The 12204-nt window shown below is 35.6% G+C and overlaps 1 protein-coding gene across 4 annotated transcripts in view; it reads right to left on the reverse strand.

Annotated features, from left to right (window-relative positions):
- The window catches only part of PKN2 (protein kinase N2), a 134788-nt gene that overhangs the window by 63988 nt on the left and 58596 nt on the right, over positions 1-12204 (reverse strand). The gene's annotated exons all lie outside the window — the stretch shown is intronic.

Consider the following 12204-nt stretch of genomic DNA (forward strand, 5'->3'; position numbering starts at 1 on the left):
AGATAATATGAGAATTTATTATATGGGCTTCCCTGGTGGCTCAGAGGGTAAAGCGTCTGCCTGCAATGCAGGAGACCTGGGTTTGATTGATCCCTGGCTCAGGAAGATCCCCTGGAGAAGGAAATGGCAACCCACTCCAGTAATCTTGCCTGGAAAATCCTATGGACAGAGAAGCCTGGTAGACTACAGTCCATGGGATCGCAAAGAGTTGGACACGACTGAGCAACTTTACTTTCACGCTTACAGATAACATGAGAATTTAAGTCAGGAAAATATTCAAGTGGAGTTGTAGGACCACCTGCCAAGGATACTATAGAAGTGACTATCCTGAGTCTGAAGCTGAGTTTAATCACTGTTCAAAGTTTTACTAGCACAATTACTTTATAATTAAATCATTTTGACTAATCTGTTCAACAATTAAACTAAATTCCCTACTTATTACCTGATTAGTTAAAATATAAAGCATTCTCAAACAAACTCTACTAAAATAATTACTTATAAACAGGACTAAGGGTACTTCAAATATCATACTAGCATTAATTAAGTAATAATCTAAGTGTATGCATAAAGCCTTCACATTTTATTTTCGACTATGATGGTAGGGGGTGTAGGAAGACCAAATATTTAAGTCCACTGCTTTTCATAAAGCATACCATGGTACTTTTATTTGGAAACAAAAACAAAAACTTCAAATACAACATTCTAATTATTCTTGATAATCCATTATTGTTGAAACACATCTAATAATTTGACCACATATCTAAAATTCCTCATATTGAAGTTCACTATTTTGTGTTTTATCCACACCAAGTTAATGAACTTACAAAAATACAGATACTATGTTATATACTGATACAAAATAATACCATTTTATAATTTATATAGCTACTTTACAAGGTGTAAGTCCTGATCTAAGGACTTTCTTGACTCACTAGGCCTCATAAACCACCCTGTAACAAGTATTATATCTATATTACAGAAAAAAAACTACAGCACAGGGAAGTTAAGAAACTTGCCCAAGGTCATACAGCTAGTAAGTCAGTTCTGTTCCAAAGTCTAGCTTAATAATTGCTGTGCTATGCTACCTTTTAGCTGTTTGTAAGTCCTGTAAACAAGTGTCCTAGACTCTGTGTGTATACTTACATATTTAACAGTATAATTTATACACACAAATGTGTATACATGCATATTAATTCTTTAAGAAAAACAACCATTTGAGACAGATATTAGGCACGCTTTACACATCAGGAAATAGGTAGAGTCAGAGTTATTAACTAGGATTGAAATTCATGAATGGTTTTTATTGTTACTAAATTCTCATATTACAAATGAACTGCTCCGAAAGTTGATTTTTTTAATAAGTGACATACACTTAAAACCACTATAAAAGGTAGATAATTTTTCAGGCACACAAAAGAACTATTAAACATATTTCACAGAATGTTTGTTCACCCCCAAAATTCATATGTTGAACCTCTAATGTGAGAGAACTTGGGAGGTGAGGCTTTCAGGAGTAATGAGGTCATAAGGGTAGTCTCCCTTAGTTACGTAAGGATATGGTGAAAAGATGTCTACAAATGAGGAAGAGGGCCATCATTGTAACTCCATGTTGGCACCTTAATCTTGGAGTTCTCAGCCTCCAGAACCATGAGAAACAAATTTCTAGTTTATGGTATTTTGTTTAAAAACCATAGTCTATGGTATTTTGTTTAAATTCTTTAAACAAAAAGAATTTAAAACAATTAAAATTTTGTTTAAATTCTTTTTTTAATTGCTAAGAAGTAGTTCCTTTAATTATTATTATATTTTTATTTACTATTTATTTTGGCTTCATTGGGTGTTTATTGCTGCACAAGGGCTTCTCTAGCTGCAGTGTGTGGGCTCAGGAGTTGCAGCTCACAGGCTTAGTTGTGGTATGTGTAATCTTAGTTCCCTGGCCAGGGATCAAACCCAGGCCCCCCTTCATTTGTAGAGTGGAGTGTTATCCACTAGACCACTGGGAAGTCCCTATGGTATTTTGTTAAAGTAGCCTAGATTAAGACATAACTATACACACAAACACACCCCCCCACACACACTTCAGAGGTTGTGCCTAGGTCTGAATCTCAGTTTGGGCCCTGAGATTTAGTACAAACCATGAGATATGGGATAAATTATCTAATAGCTCTGTGCTTCATTCATATTTCTCATCTGTTAAATAGTGAATATGACCTCTGCCCCACAGAATTATTGTGACTAAATGTTATGTGTAAAGAGCTTAGAAAAGGGCAGGGTGCATAGTAAATCCAATAAACATTAACTAGAACTAGTCAGTGTACAAGTGTTTGCTGAATACATAAATCAAATGCACGTTACAGTAATGACTAAAAAGTATATTCAGATTTATGAACAATTACGTTTTCTCCTCCATTTCCCTTTTTTTAAAACATAACTGATATAAGACTCTTGGGAAAAAAATTATAAAAAATCTGGTACATAAAGTTAATTTCTAGTAAGCACATTTTTAAAAAGAACTGGAATGAAATCAGAGTTAAAAGGTCCTCATTAGAGACATGTATGGAAATGTATTACTTATAAAATATTTGATGGTGTTTAGCCTACAGTGAGAAAGAGAAATGATTTTTGCCTAAACATTTAAAAAATTATGAAAGAAGCTGTCCTTTCACAATCTTCTCTTAGGGTAGAGAGTTAGAAACAATGGGTAAAGGTAGCGATAGCAAAACTTTTATCACAGAAAAAGAGAAATTCCTTATATTTTGAGTTATCTAAAAATTAAATGGTTTACCTTAAAAATGTAATAAAATCCCTTGTCTCTGGAAGCATTTACATAGAAACTAGATTATAAACTATTAAAAATACTAAATAAGAAATTCTCGCACATTTAAAGCATGTTGTCCACAACACTGAAATAGCCATTCATTCTATCAGTTGGTCAATTTGTAATATTATAATGTCTAATACTGTTTCCACGGAAAATTACATCTTGAGTTTTAAAAGAATTTTAAGAACATAAGAAATAACACACTGGAGGACTTCCCTGACAGTTCAATGGTTGAGAATCCACTTATCAATCAATGCAAAGGACACAGGTTCGATCCCTGTTCCGGGAAGATTCCACATGCCACAGGGAAAATAAGCCCCGTGTGCCACAACTACTGAACCTGTGCTCCACAACAAGAAGACCATACACCAAGACAAAGAGTAGCTAGCCCTCACTTGCCCCAACTATAGAAAGCCCGTAACCAACAACAAAGACCCAGCACAGCCAATAAACAAATAAAATTTAAAAAAACAAAGAACACAATGGTTAAAGTCTGGGCTCTTGAGGTCAGAATGTCTGAGTTAAAACCCTGTGACTGTTACTTATTGGTGTAATCTTAATCAGATACTTAATATCTGTGTTATAATTATCTAACCACAAATTGGGTGTTACTGTGAAGATAAATCCTGAATAGTGCTTAGGCTAAAACGTAGGGCTCAATAAAATTACGTGTCAGGGCTCAGTTAAGCAGCCGATATTTCTGCCATCTAATCTCCAAAGGAACTCACAAATTTTGTAATATAACCTCATTTTACAAATAAAAAAGCATACTCAGAGAGACTAAGTAATTTGCAAAAGTCACAAGTATACATAAGCCAATCAGAAATTCAACTTTAGAAATGTCTTATTTTATAAAGCCCACTTTTTACTCATTTAGAGGTTAGAAAAACACTGTGCTGTATTCTTTAGATTTTAGCTGTTTTCTCTTTCAACCTGCTACTTTCTCTAGTTTATTTGTTTAAAATTTTTTTTAACTTTTATACAATTTTTAAAGGTTACTTTTCATTTACAGTTATTACAAAATATTTGTAATTACTAGCATTGTATTATATATCCTTGAGTTTATCTTACACTCAATAGTTTGTACCTCATTCTCCCACACCTACACTGCCCTCCCCCAACTTTCCTCTCCTCTCTGGTAACCACTAGCTTGTTCTCTGTTAGCAACAACTTTGCTTATTTTATGTTATATTCATTTGTCATACTTTCTAAATTCCACATATAAGCAGTATCATATAGTATTTATCTTTCTGACTTATTTCACTTGGCACAATGTCCTCCAAGTCCATCCATGTGACTACAATGGCAAAATTGTTCTTTTTATGGCTGAGTAGTATTCCATTATATATATATACACACACACACACACACATATACACACCACAGCTTCTTTATCATCAGAGAATGGACACTTAAGTCGTTTCCATACTTTGGCTATTATAAACAATGCTGCTATGAACATTGGGGTGCATGCATTTTTTTTGAATTCGTGGTTTGGGTTTTTTTTGGATATATACCCAGGAGTGCAATTACTGAGTCATATTATTTCTGAGAAATCTCCATACTTTTTTCCACAGTGGTTCCACCAATTTACATTCCCATCAACAGTGTACAAGGATTCCCTTTTCTCCATCTCCTTGCAGACATTTGTTTTTTTATAGGCTTTTTGATGATAGCCATTCTGACAGATGTGAGGCAATACCTCTTTGTGGTTTTGATTTGCATTCCTCTGATGATTAGCAATAATGAGTATCTTTTCATGTGCCTGTTGGCCATCTGCATTTCTTCTTTGGCTAAGTGTCTATTCATTTCTTTGGGCTATTTTAAAATTTTTTTAAAAGCATTGAGCTGTATGAGCTGTTTACGTATGTTGGGTATTAATCCTTTATTAGTTGTATCATTTGAAAACATTTTCTCCCATTCAATACATTTTTTGTTTTATCAATGGTTTCCTCTGCTGTGCAAAAGCTTTTTAGTTAGATCTCATCTGTTTATTTTTGCTTTTATTTCCTTTACTTTACAAGAGGGTTCCAAAAAATAATCGCCATGATTTATGTCAAAGAGTGTTCTGCCTGTTTTCTTGTTGGAAGTTTAACATTTTTGGATTTAAATAGGCCTTTAATCCATTCGGAATTTATTTTTGTACATGACGATAGACAATGTTCTAATTTCATTCTTTTATATGCAGCTGTCCAGTTTCTCCAGCACCACTTGCTGAAGAGACTGTCTTTTCTCCATTGTATATTCTTGCCTCCTTTGTCATAGATTAATTGACCATAAGAATATGGGTTTATTTCTGGGCTTTCTAGCCTATTCCCTTGATTTTTTGCCAGTACCATACTGCTTTGATAACTGTAGCTTTGCAGTATAGTCTGAAGTCAAGGAGCTTGATTTCTACAGCTCTGTTCTTTGTCAAGATTGTTTTGGCTATTCAGGGACTTTTGTGTTTCTATATAAATTCTAAAATTGTTTTAGTTCTGTGAAAAATGTTATTGGTATTTTGATAAGAGATTGCACTGATCTGTAGATTACCTTGAGTAATATGGTCATTTTAACAATAGTGATTCTTCCAATCCAAGAACAGGGTTTATCTTTCTATCTGTGTCATCTTTAATTTCTTTCATCAGAATCTTATAGTTTTTGGAATTACAGGTCTTTTGCCTCCTTAGTTATTCTTTTTGATACAATGGTAAATGGGACTGTTTCCTTAATTTATCTTTCTGATTGTTCATTGTGAATGTATAGAAATGCAATAGATCTCTGTATATTAATTGTATATCCTGCAAATTTACTGAATTCATTGATAAGCATTTTTAGGTGGCATCTTTAGGATTTCCTATGTATAGCACAATGTCATCTGGAAACAGTGACAGTTTTACTTCTTCCTTTCCAATTTGGACTCCTTTTTTTTTTCTCCCTCTGATTGCTGTGGCTAGGATCCCAGGGACGGTGGAGCCTAGTGGGCTGCCATCTATGAGGATGCACAGAGTCGGACACGACTGAAGCGACTTAGCAGCAGCAGCAGCAGGACTTCCTAAATGATGTTAAATAAAAGCGGTGAGAATCTTGACTTATTTCTGATCTTGGAGGAAGTGCTTTCTACTTTTCACCACTGAGTATGATGTTAGCTCTGGGACTGCCATATATAGCCTTTACTATGTTTAAGTATGTTCTCTCTATACTCATTTTCTGGAGAATTTTTATCATAAAAGGATGTTGAATTTTATTAAAAGTCTTTTCTGCTTCCATTGAGATGATCATACAGTTTTTTTCTCCAATTTGTTAATGTTGTGTATCACACTGATTGACTTGTGAATACTGAAAAACCCTTGCTTCCCTAGGCTAAATCCCACTTGATCGTTGTGTATGATTCTTTTAATGTATTGCTGGATTTGGTTTGCTAGTATTTTATTGAGGATTTTAGTGTCTATATTCATCAGTGATATTGGCCTGTAACTGTTTTTTTGTGTGTGTGATAGCTTTGGAAAACATTCTAGGAAATTATAATTCCACAAAAATAACTCTAGAAGAGATAACAGTTATAAAAAAAATCACAGTGCTACAAAACACCTCAAATAAATTAGCTAGCAAATATTTGAAGTCTTTAAGTACCTGACAAGGTAGGTTGACTAACTTAATACTCCATGTGTAATCTCCTTCTTTCATGCTTAAAATAAGAGGCAGCTTAAGGGGAATATAAAAACAAAAAAGCAAGATTTCTCAGACTTACTTGCACTTGGGGGCTAGGGAGGAGGCAGTGCATTCATGATGCATGTGACAGAATTCCAGGACAGATATAAGTAGACATTTGTACCTTTGTGCTTCTGAGAATGGTTTTGCTTTTCTGAACAAAAGTACTTATTGGGTTCTCATCATCCTAATAAAGGAAAGCTTGGATTTTAATAAGAGTTCAAGAAAAGGCCTAAGGACTCTTACAAAGTAGTCAGATCAGGAAAAACATGATTAAAGACAGGAACCTCAAAGTTGTCATCCGTAACAGCTGAATTTATTGACTTGCCTTTGGCTTGGGGTGACTAGGGGGAAGGGAAATAGATATTCTTTAAAAAACAAAAAACAAAATTCCTATTGCTCTCATACAGGTTTGACACAGGAAACCATACTATCTATGCAACCCTGCCAAAACTAAGCATTGATTTTAATTGGCTTCAGATTAATGCTTTCAGGCATCTTACAGAAACAAATTCAAATCCTTTTTGAAAGAAGGCACTTTAAATCCAGGCACTAAAATAATTCCCACAGGTAAAGTTCCAGTGAAAATGTACAACAATTAGAAATCACAAAGTACAGGCAGAAAAAGAAATTCACCACGAGTGAGGAAAAAACTAGGAGTAGCATAGCAAAGATTTCATTTGTTGTCATTATGTTGCACAAAATGTGAAAAAGTATATTTTATAGGTAAAGTTAAATTAAAAACGTATCAAAAGAATGACTAAAGCAAGAGACTGTCAAAGATTAACAAAACTAAGCATAAATTGTAGTAGTAAAAATATATATATATATATATATGTATATAGATAGATGGACAGCAGAATTAGAAATATAATATACGTGGTCAAGAGCAAACTGGACACGCAGAAAGAAATTATTACAGAAATGAGCAAAGACTTGAAGAAATTACTATTCGTCTAGTTAGAGCAACAAAATGAAAGAGAAGAGAGAATAGAGGAGGAGCAATATTGGAGAGGGGCTAAGCACTTCTCACAATCAATGAAACACACAAATCTCAGATTCAGGAACCCAACAAATCCCAAGCAGATCAAATGAAAGGAAACCTATACCATTATACAGAACACTGTAGACAAATAGCTTGTTAAAAACATCTAGGGAGAAAGGGCAGAATATCAGCACAGTTTAAGTATTAGACTGGTAGCTGCCTATTCAACTACAGGGCAATCCAGAAGACATAAAATAATAGTTTACAGCTATTGATAGCAATTAAATTCCAACCTAGAATGATATACCAGAGAAAATATCTTTCTAAAGTCTATACCTTTAAGAAGAAAAAGAAACAAAATGAAGGAAGGTCTGAGAAGCATGAGGAAATGATGTACAAAGAAAATAAATGTAAACCAACAATGACTATATAAAATAACAATTAATCTAATTTATGGAATTGAAGATACAATGATAGAACTAGAATATGAACGATGACAGCACATAAGTGGAGTTAAGTAGACTGAAATTATTCTAAATTTCTTATATGGTATGGAAAGAAGGTATACCACTAAGAGTCTAGTTGACAAAGAGAAACCACCCTAGATATTTCGAACAAAGGGAATTTAACACAGGGAAATGGTTACATCATAAATATTCAGGTATTGTGCAAAGGACTTGAGAAAAAAATTCCTTTTCTCAGACAGCTTAGAAGATACAGTCTATAAACGTACATAAAGGGGTATGCGTGTCCATTTCTAAATAGTATATGTGTGCATACATTAACATTTTCAAGTATACTGAAGAATTCAAAGAATTGTGTAGTGAGCACCCATATTCCCACCACCTAGATTCTACCAATACACACACACATACAAACACACAAACACCCCAAACACTTGTGAAGAAAGATTAAAAAAAAAGAGAGAGAGAAAGCAAATATAAATGGTAGGAGGAGATGGGAAAATTAGATTTAGGAGGAACAGCGTCAGAATTGAAGTAAGAGACAGAGCCCAGATTATATGAAGGGTATCTCTGTAATGCTACAAATTTGTACTCTATTCTGTAAAGAATGGAAAGTCATTGAGAGATTTAAAGCAAGAAAGTAACAGGATCAAAACTGAATACTAAGTAAAAATTACTGGTAGCACTGTTTAGGTTGGATTAAACCTGAACTTGGAGGCTTTAGCAGTGAGGATTGAGAATACAAATTCGAGACCTGTGTCACAGGTAGAATCTACAGGCTTGGTGAAATGACTTACACTGAAGCCTGAAAGTAAAAAAGAGAGAAAGAAATCTATAGTAAATGTCAGATTTCATTTATAGATTATGGGGCCCATGCCATTAACAAGGCAGAAAACAAAAGGGAAAGATTTAGAGGCAGTGTTCCAGAAAAGAAGAGTTCAACTTTAAACATGACAAAAGGCAAACTCAGTAGGATAATACCTATATTCAGGTAATTATCCAAAAGGTAATAAGGCTATAAATTCTCAGATGAAGCCCAGAAAATCCATCTTGGTTTGAAATACCACTCTAGAAGTCAGCAGAAAATACGACATGGTTAAAAGCTCCTTGTTGCTGTTCAGCTGCCAAATGGCGTCCAACTCTTTGCAACCCCATGGACAGCAGCACACTAGGCCACTCTGTCCACCACTATCTCCCTGAGTTTGCTCAAACTCATGTCCATTGAGTCAGTGATGCCATCCAACATCATCATCCTCTGTCACACCCTTCTCCTCTTGCCGTCAATTTTTCCAGGCATCAGGGTCTTTTCCAATGAGTCAGTTCTTTGCATCATGTGGCCAAAGTATTTGAGCTTCAGCTTCAGCATCAGTCCTTCCAATGGGTATATTCAGGGTTGATTTCTTTTAGGATTGACTGGTTTGCTTTCCTTGCTGTCCAAGGACTCTCAAGAGTCTTCTCCAGCACCACAGTTCAATTCTTCAGCACTCAGTCTTCTTTACGGTCCAATTCTTACATCCATACTTGACTGCTGGAAAAACCGTTGCTTTGACTATATGGGTCTTTGTCAGCAAAGCGACATCTCTGCTTTTTAAAACAGTCTAGGTTTGACATACCTATTCTTCCAAGGAGCAAGCGTCTTTTTAATTTCATGGCTGCAGTCACCATCTGCAGTGATTTTGGAGCCCAAGAAAAAAATGTCTGTCACTTTTTCCATTGTTTCCCCATCTATTTGCCATGAAGTGATGGGACTGGAGGCCATGATCTTAGTTTTCTGAATGTTGAGTTTTAAGCCAACTTTTTCACTCTCCTCTTTCACTTTCATCAAGAGGTTCCTTAGTTCCTCTTCCCTTTCTGCCATTAAAGTGGTATCATCTGCATATCTGAGGTTGTTGATATTTCTCCAGCAATTGTGATTCTAGCTTGTGATTCATCTAGCCCAGCATTTCGGATGATGTACTCTGCATATAAGTTAAATAAGCAGGGTGACATTAATACAGCCTTGACGTACTCCTTGCCCAATTTTGAACCAGTCCATTGTTCCATGTCCAGTTCTAACTGTTGCTTCTTGTCCTGTATACAGGTTTCTCAGGAGGCAGGTAAGGTGGTCTACTATCCCCATCTCCTGAAGAATATTCCAGTTTGTTGTGATCCACACATTCAAAGGCTTTAGCTTAGTCAATGAACCAGAAGTATATGTTTTTTCCAATTCTCTAATTATTCGTGTTATTCTCCTTAGGGATAACATTTTCCAAGGGCAGAAAGATGAGTAAAAATGGAATTTGCTAGTAGTTTCCCCAACAATGTGCAGAGCAACAGATATACTGTTTCTGGTGCTTTTAGTATTTTCTCTAAATCCACAACTGAGCGGTTGGCTTTCAAAATGAGTTAAGAGTTCTAGAACACAGGAGCAGTCCTCATCCATAGAAGACTTCTAACTAAGGCTCAGCCTTAAACTGTTTCCTTGATTTTCTTGGAGGTTAGTATTGTAACTGAATCTTTACTTCCCAGCCTCAGGAAAGTTTCCTCAGATTTTACTTACATGCCAATACAGGTTTCATGTTCAGATTCAGAAAAGCTTAAATGTCTCATGGACTTTCCTGGTGGCTCAGTGGTAAAGAATTGGCCTGCAATGCAAGAGACACAGATTCGATCTCCGGGTTGGGAAGATCCCCCAGGAGAAGGAAATGGCAACCCACTCCAATATTATTGCCTGGGAAATCCCATGGACAGAGGAGCCTGGCAAGCTACAGTCCATGGGGTTGCGGAGTTGGACATGACTTAGTTACTAAAGAACAACAATTAAATGCCTCATACTTGACCTTTTCTTAGGCTATTAAAACCCCTGTTCACCAAACACCATAGAAAGAGCATAAATAGTCTGTATTTTCTCTGTTTTATGAATGAGAAACAAGGCCTGGAGAGACTGTACCACTACAAGTGGTATACAACCACATAAATACATGATGGCCCAGCCGGGATGAGACCTTGGATTATATAAACTATGGTCTTCACACCTAGCTGACTCCCAATGCTCAATATTCATAATGTTGTCTTGTATAGCCAGGATGTCTGTTTAGGGAACAAAACTATTTAATTTTTTTTAAATAAGAGGAAATATAATTGAATATAATTGAAGTAAATCTAGCCAAATCTAAATTAATAAAGGCAGTAATATACTGAAGCACTATCTTCCTATTTATTTACCACTCTCACAAAGACAATCTATGTCTCTCAGTTACTATTCACTGGTCAACATTTTGGTTTTTACTTATACACTGATTTTTAAAATAAGCTGCTCCAGATTCTTGACCTGTGTTACAATTATGTTAACTGTGTTATTTCCCTCCAGATGCAGCTTTCTTGTTTAAACAGATATGCTTACCTTATACAGTCATCTGGAAACTGTCCAGATTATAATAAATGCTCATTAGTTATTAATGGATCTTAATCACGATTTCTGTGTACTCAGGGTGACCTTTGTCAGATGTCACTCAACTGAAGTAATTTTGCTGAAATAATTTATAACTACTACAACCTTTAATTGAACTTTCTTAGTATTTTACAAAAACAGCATGGATAGGATTGTGGGTTACAGGTCAGATCCTGTAAAACTCTTAAGAGAAAAAATAAGCACAACACACTTTGACATAAATTTCAGCAACATCTTTTTTGACACACCTTTTAGAGTAACAAAAATAAATGGGACATAACTAAACTTAAAATCTTTTGCACAGCCAAGTTCAGTTCAGTTCAGTTGCTCAGTTGTGTCTGATTCTTTGCAACCCCACGGACTGCAGCACGCCAGGCCTCCCAGTCCAACAATAACTCCCGGAGTTTACTCAAACTCATGTCCATTGAGTCAGTGATGCCATCCAACCATCTCATCCTTTGTCATCCCCTTCTCCAACCACCTTCAATCTTTCCCAGCATCAGAGTCTTTTTAAATGAGTCAGTTCTTCACATCAGGTGGCCAAAGTATTGGAGTTTTAGCTTCAACATCAGTTCTTCCAATGAATATTCTGGACTGATTTCCTTTGGAATGGACTGGCTGGATCTCCTTGCAGTCCAAGGGATTCTCAAGAGTCTTCTCCAATACCACAGTTCTAAAGCATCAATTCTTCAGCACTCAGCTTTCTTTATAGTTCAACTCTCACATTCATACATTACACTGGAAAAACCATAGTTTTGACTAGATGGACCTTTGTCAGCAAACTAATGTCTCTGCTTTTTAATATCCTGTCTAG

This window comes from Bos indicus x Bos taurus, chromosome 3 (assembly GCF_003369695.1).
Source record: "Bos indicus x Bos taurus breed Angus x Brahman F1 hybrid chromosome 3, Bos_hybrid_MaternalHap_v2.0, whole genome shotgun sequence".
NCBI lineage: Eukaryota > Metazoa > Chordata > Mammalia > Artiodactyla > Bovidae > Bos > Bos indicus x Bos taurus.